Raw genomic sequence first — 6,590 nt, forward strand, 5'->3', positions numbered from 1 at the left:
CAGTGTCACTGGCCCTCATATGTGGGATCCGAACCGGGGCCCTCTGGCGTCCCAAGCCAGTTCTTAACCATCGCGCCACTCGGCCGGCCCTCCTTTGTGATATTTTAAAACTTGTTTCTCCATTCTCTGTTTCTTGTGAACTAGAAGTTAATATCTGTAGGCTTGTGTTTTAGGTAGCATATGTTGCATTGCATCAGGAAATGTATAGTACCTCAGTTACCATTAATGATGGTAAAAATGACCACTGGATTGGGTGTTGACCATCAAACCCCTTGAGTGTATGGTTTTCTCCTCATGACTTAAAAGTATTCTGTGTAGTATTATTTTGGAACTACATATATGCGTAAGTTTAGTTGCCCATCAACCATGCATCTAGTAACAACAGTCGATAATAAATACTTGCTTGAATCAGTAATTCTGTGAGGGTTTCAGTATAACATTTTCTTTTCTTTCTTTTTTTTAACATTTTAAAAATTATTTTATTCATCTTTCATTTATAAGCTGGCTTTTCTGGGAACTGAGCTTTCTCTCATCTAGTTGGGGCTCTTTTATTACCCTGAAACTAAATTTTCTACTGAAAAGACAATGGATGGTCATCTCCCTTTAATTACCAGTTTTCAGAGTAAAGTGTTAATACTAATAGCCACAAAACAAAATTTTATAACCTGCTTTAAAATCATCCAAAGTATCAGTGGGTTTTTAACCTTTTTGCTAAACATTTAAAAATGTGCAGAATTTACCCATTGGTTTTTTTTTTTTTTTTTCCTATCCTTTATTTTCCAAAGCATGCTCATTCACATTTGACTGACTGATAGCACATGAACATCCTTTTAATGCCAGGACAGGACAGCTACTCGTAGGTTATCCCCATTATACAAAAACAGATGCAAAACAGTGTTAAGAGATCCTTGCCTGAAATTACAAGAACTGAGTGTGTGTGCATATATATTTTAAATCCCTTTAGTCCCATTCCATCCTTTTGACTGAAATGTATTCATATATCTGCCCTTCTTATATTCCCCTCTCTTGTGAAAGGCATCACCGCTTGGTCACCTAGGCCAAATCTCCTCCTTCACCATACTCGACCTCTAGTCATCAGGTGCTAACAAGACATCTTCCTAAATCTCTCTGGAATTCATCTCTATTATATAGAGTTCCCTTTTGCAAGTTCATTTCTTCATAAGTCTGACATGTGAGATTTTAATTACTGTGCCACAGTTTTCTTCAGTCAGTGGTGACAGCTCCAGGTTTATGTGCTTTTGTAGTTCTTGTATCATGGTCGCAGTTCTGTTCAAAGTAGCACAAATGCGGCTCTTAGTCTCTTTCTGCTCGACAGCAATTGGTTTAAAGCATGCACGCAAAGTTTGATATCGAGACTTTATTGCTGACAATTCCTTTAAGAGTGTAACTGGATTTTTTTCACCTGCAGAATCAGGATGATTGGTCTTGATTTCATATTCCACCCTGTATTGAATGTAATCCAGATCAGAGTCAGCTTTCTGGAGCATCAATTCCATCTTATCGACCTCCTCCTCCATGTTGAATCCCCATTGGTTTTAATAACAGCTGATTAGCATTTGGGAAGTTGGAAATTTACTAACCAAATGTGCATTATTGCTGGATGGGATTAAAAAAATGAGTGTTATCCTCCCTGCATTTGCATTTACACATCATGGTAAAGTATCTTAGTTACTGTGCACCTTAAAATCAGGAATTGAAATAGCTGAACTTACAACGAGGCTTTTAAATAAAAATTTAAAATGCAGCAGATCTGTTACATTTACTAATATTTAATGAACAGAGGTTTTTTAGCACAATTACAATATATTATCATTCATTTTAGAAATAATTGTCACTTTATCTTTTAAATTTTTTGTTTATGCTTTAAATGGAGGTGGTATGCTGTTTTACTAGGAGGTGCAAATATTAATTTTCTAATTTTAAAATAATTATTTGGAAGAGACTGTTGTATAGTGGGTGAAGTGTAGGGGTTTAGGTTCAAACAGACCTGGCTTTTAAGTTCAATTTAGGTAGAGTACCTGGCACAAATTAAGCATTCACTAAGTACCTTTCTCTTTCTTTTTTTTCTAGTTCTACCTACCATTATTATACCTTAAATCTGATTTTTGTATTAAAAAATAAGAAAGGTACCATTCTGTCTTACTGGTTATCAACTTTGGTTCTATCTTACTGCCCTAGCATTTGTATTTTCCTGCTGATAATAATACAGTATTCAGCTCTTCTGTAGGTTAAATGTACTTTTGAGGGCTAGCCTGGGAAATTAACCATTGTTTCTAACATTTTTCTGTGGTTAAAATATTGTCAGTATAAAAAAAATAAATGATACAAGCAAACTGTTTGCAAATTTGCTTTCCTCTGATGTTTACTCGGTGACTTTGGTAAAGCTAATTGTGGTAACATGTAGTCTCTGTTCAAAATGTTTTACTCTGTATTATTATTTTTAAGCAATTTTTATAGCCTTTAGAATGGCTTGCCTTGTAAACATATCGAAAATTATGATACTAATTAAATGCTAGGGATATATTAATTTCGTTGTCTGTCAGTAGAATCCTAAATTGCATTGAATTTGAGATTGCTTCAACAGTTCTGATAAGGGCCTAGGGACTTAATGTAATATTTAATGATGATCTTTTGACCCTGTGGTCCATTTTTTCTTAATGGTTTAATTATTTTGGACCCAGAGTAGTCAATGCTGGGTCAAGATAGCTGGCGGGTGAAGGGATCATTTGAGAAGTTAAGACAAGGGGAACAGAGGGGAGAGGATCTGGAAGCAGTGGGTAAGAGTCCAGTTCAACAAACAGCAGTCTAGACAGGCAGCCGAGACTGGAGGACAGACCCAGGTGGGACAGCCAAAGCTTTTGTAAACACCCATCCCTGGGCAAAGCTTCCTGAGTGTGTAAGGCGGGGAAAACAGCCACCAGGCAGCTGTAAATTAGACCAGGCTGGCGTGAGGCATGCTGGAGCCGCAGAGAGGGGAGAGCATGGGCCCTGCCATAGGAAGGCGCTGTGGTGGAGGCAGCTGGCTGTGGTCATCATGGTTCATTACAACTCTACTTCTCTTTTCACCCTGGTGAGCCTGACTCATATTTCCGCTGCCTGCAATACTTGCTAGGTGGTTTTAACTCTGAGAAAGTGTAAGGAGAAATGGCCCTCTCACCATTTATGATACTTGATTGCATCTTTCAGCTCTGTGGAATTTTGCATCCCATCCTTGTTTCAGTACTTGTTTTAGATGGACAGTATGGCTTCTTGCCTATACACAAGACCTGAGCAGTAGGCCCTCTTCCATCACTAACAAGCAGCATGATCTTGGGTGAGCAGTTAACACCACAGGTTGGAAAGTAGTAACCTGCCAGTTTCATGTAACTCAGTGGTTATAAATCGCAGTTTGTTTTTGCCAATGGTTAAAAATTAGGAGGTTTCATTAAAAAAATCAAGATTTTTGTTTTGTCTTAAAGCAAAATGGAGTCCCTACCGCTAATGGAGTACTTCCATGTGCACTTTTACAGGGCATTCCCTCACATCAGTTAGCTGTCTGGCCTTGGTAGGTATGTATTTGAAACTGGACGTCCAGTTTCTCTCTTTTTTAAAGATTTTATTGGGAAATAGGGGAGGAGAACAGACAAGTTGCTATCCTTTTTGTTCATCAGTTTAGTTGTGGAGGACGTCGCTTCACTGGCCCATGTTTATATTGTGGTCATTGCGCCCCTCCTGGCTGAAGCAGATAGGTCTCTGGCCATTGGATGGCTGGTCACGGCGGCTCATGGCAGCTCACGCCGGATGCCGGCCGCTCACAGTAGCTCATGGCAGCCTACACCGTTGCCGGTGACTCACGGCAGCCCAGCTCCAGGTCGAGCTGTTGTTCACCATCATAGCTGTAAAGGGTGCAGCATCACTGGCCCATGTGGGATCCGAACCAGTGGCCCTGCTGCTCAGAACTCACGCTCCCAAGCCAACTCTAAGCCAACTCAACCAACGTGCCACTCAGCCGGCCCTCCAGTTTCTCTTTATCTAAATTGGGGATCAATATACCAACTTACAACATATATAAATAAAAGCAATTTGAAAAATGAAAACTATTTAAGTATAAAGTCATCTGATTTTTTATAAAAGTGATTAGGACTTTTTTCTTACTAGTATTTGTGCAGAAACTGTGCAAGTGTTTTGTCTTATTTACTTTTTTTATCATATAAAATTGTTTATTGTAGATAGTCCTTTCCTGCTCACCTTTTTTATTCAGTAATTGGATTTTTAAGCTTATTTCCAACTTGCATTGATTCATGAACATCCTGTGTAAATATGGAGAGAGAAATTTTTTTTAAATGATGAATCGAGTTCTTGGCATAGGAAAGACTATATCATCTGGCTGATGTTAAATACTGGAAACATTGTGACGCTTCTCAATGAAGAATATTTGAAAATATTTTACTGGTTTATCAGGCTGCCACATTTGTTGTGGTACTTAAGTACCCTTTGTTCTTGACTCAGATGGGAGAACTTGTGTAATGTTTTTGGTTTTTAAAACTGTACAAGGGCTCTCTAAGTACACAGGCTTCAAAATGTTCTATATCAGAATGGAATAAAAGAAGCACATGTCTAAATAATTGGGTTTTATTATTTGAGACCTGGATTGTCAGGATTGAAAATATAAAGGATTGAGTTGTAATCTTTTTGTTTAAGTCCAGTAATTCAGCCATTGCTAATTGAGTCCCTCCCATATTTTGAAACGGATCAGTAATCCAGAGTCAGAAGTTTTCATAGGGGTGGGGGCAGACAGATGGTAATTTTTTTTTTTTTTAAGAATTTTATTGGGGAATTGGGGGAATGGGAATAGCACTGGGGAATTGGGGGAAGGGGAACAGAAAAGTTGCTGTCGTTTTGTTCTTCAGTCTAGTTGTGGAGGACGTTGCTTCACTGGCCCAAGTTGGCACCATCATTGCGCTCTTCCCGGGCGAGGCAGATCAGTCGCTGGCTTCTGGACGGCTGCTCACAGCCGCTACTGGCCGCTCACGCTGGCTGCAGGCTACACATGGTAGCCCATGGCAACCCACTGCCACAGGGGCTGCAGCCTATGCCGTCGCCGGCGACTCCCGGCAGCCCAGCTCCAGGTTGAGCTGTTGTTCAGCATCTTAGCTGTAGAGGGCAGTGTCACTGGCCCTCATATGTGGGATCCGAACCAGGGCCCTCTGGCATCCCAAGCCAGTTCTTAACCCAGATGGTAATTTTTTAAATGGGGGTGGTGGAAGTCATAGAAATGGCTGCCGTATTGTTCAGCAAAAGAGAAGCTGGTAATGTGACTTTCAAAAGCACTGATAACTTCTCAAGTATTTTCTACCCCAGTATGAGATTGCTCTTTGCTCCTCGAGAGAGATTTCTTGAGATAGGGAGGGTGGGCGGGAGGGCAGCAGAGAGAGACAGAGAAACAGGACAACACACTCTTTACTGATGTTTCCTAAGCCGTGCAACTGGGCTTCCTTACCTTAACATCTCTGCCTTGTCACGTATTATTATTATTTTTTAATTTATCTACTTTTAACAAACTGAAATGATCATTTTCTTACTATTTATGCTACTGTATTATCTATTGCTGCCTTACAAATTATCCCAACACTTAGTGACTTAAAACCATAATTAACATTCAAACAGTTTCTATGGGGAAGGTATCTGGGCACCATTAGCTTGGGTGGGTCTGCTTCTACAGTAGATCCAACTGGGCTCTAGTCATCTGAAGACTGGGGCTGAAGCGTCCACTGTTAAGATTGCCCATTCACATACCAACATATGAGAGCTGGTCATTGGCAAGAGACCATCGGTTCCTTGCCACATGGTCTGGCCGTGTGCCCTCACAAAATGACAGCTGGATTTACTTGGGGTGAGTAATCCAAGAGAAAGCAAAGTAGAAGCCACAATGTCTTTTATGATCTAGCCTCAGAAGTCACAGTTGGCCATTACTGCAATATCCTGTTGCTTACACAAGGGGCGCCTTATTCAGTGTTGTGGGAGGGGCACACAAGGGTGGAAATACCAGGAGATAAGCATCATTGGGACTGTATGACTACCTCAGCTGTTCTGTATCTCTTGTTCATCATGTGTTCCTTCCTATTTTTAGACAGCAAAGTGGAATTAGTATGGGCATTCTATATACATAGCTTCTCATGAAAATACACCAAAAGAATGTGAGAAGCCATCTAGCTTCTAGACTGCCGGGAACACAGTGATGGATCATGAAGTTGCGCTGATTTAGATTTTACTGATTTGAGATTTGTGTTAATAGAGGAGCTATTTATAGGATTCTTCCTAAGTAACAGATTGAGAATAATTGCATTTAGGGAGGTCTTTTGACTAGGAAAGGTAAATGGGTGTAAAATTAAAAATTATAGATTGTTTTGGTTGTTATTTTTTATTTATTTATTTTTTTTAAGATTTTTATTGGGGAATTGGGGGGATGGGAACAGTGCTGGGGAATTGGGGTAAGGGGAACAGACAAATTGCTGTCGTTTTGTTCTTCAGTCTAGTTGTGGAGGGCGTTGCTTCACTGGCCCAAGTTGGCACCATCATTGCGCTCTTCC

At 40.1% G+C, this 6,590-nt stretch overlaps 1 protein-coding gene and 1 pseudogene across 8 annotated transcripts in view; one reads left to right on the forward strand and one right to left on the reverse strand.

Moving 5' to 3' along the window:
- The window catches only part of CDC14B (cell division cycle 14B), a 93,745-nt gene that overhangs the window by 41,321 nt on the left and 45,834 nt on the right, over positions 1-6,590 (forward strand). The gene's annotated exons all lie outside the window — the stretch shown is intronic.
- Positions 1,178-2,345, reverse strand: LOC109371902 (spindle and kinetochore-associated protein 2 pseudogene; annotated as a pseudogene).

This window comes from Hipposideros armiger, unplaced genomic scaffold (assembly GCF_001890085.2).
Source record: "Hipposideros armiger isolate ML-2016 unplaced genomic scaffold, ASM189008v1 scaffold_599, whole genome shotgun sequence".
Lineage (NCBI taxonomy): Eukaryota > Metazoa > Chordata > Mammalia > Chiroptera > Hipposideridae > Hipposideros > Hipposideros armiger.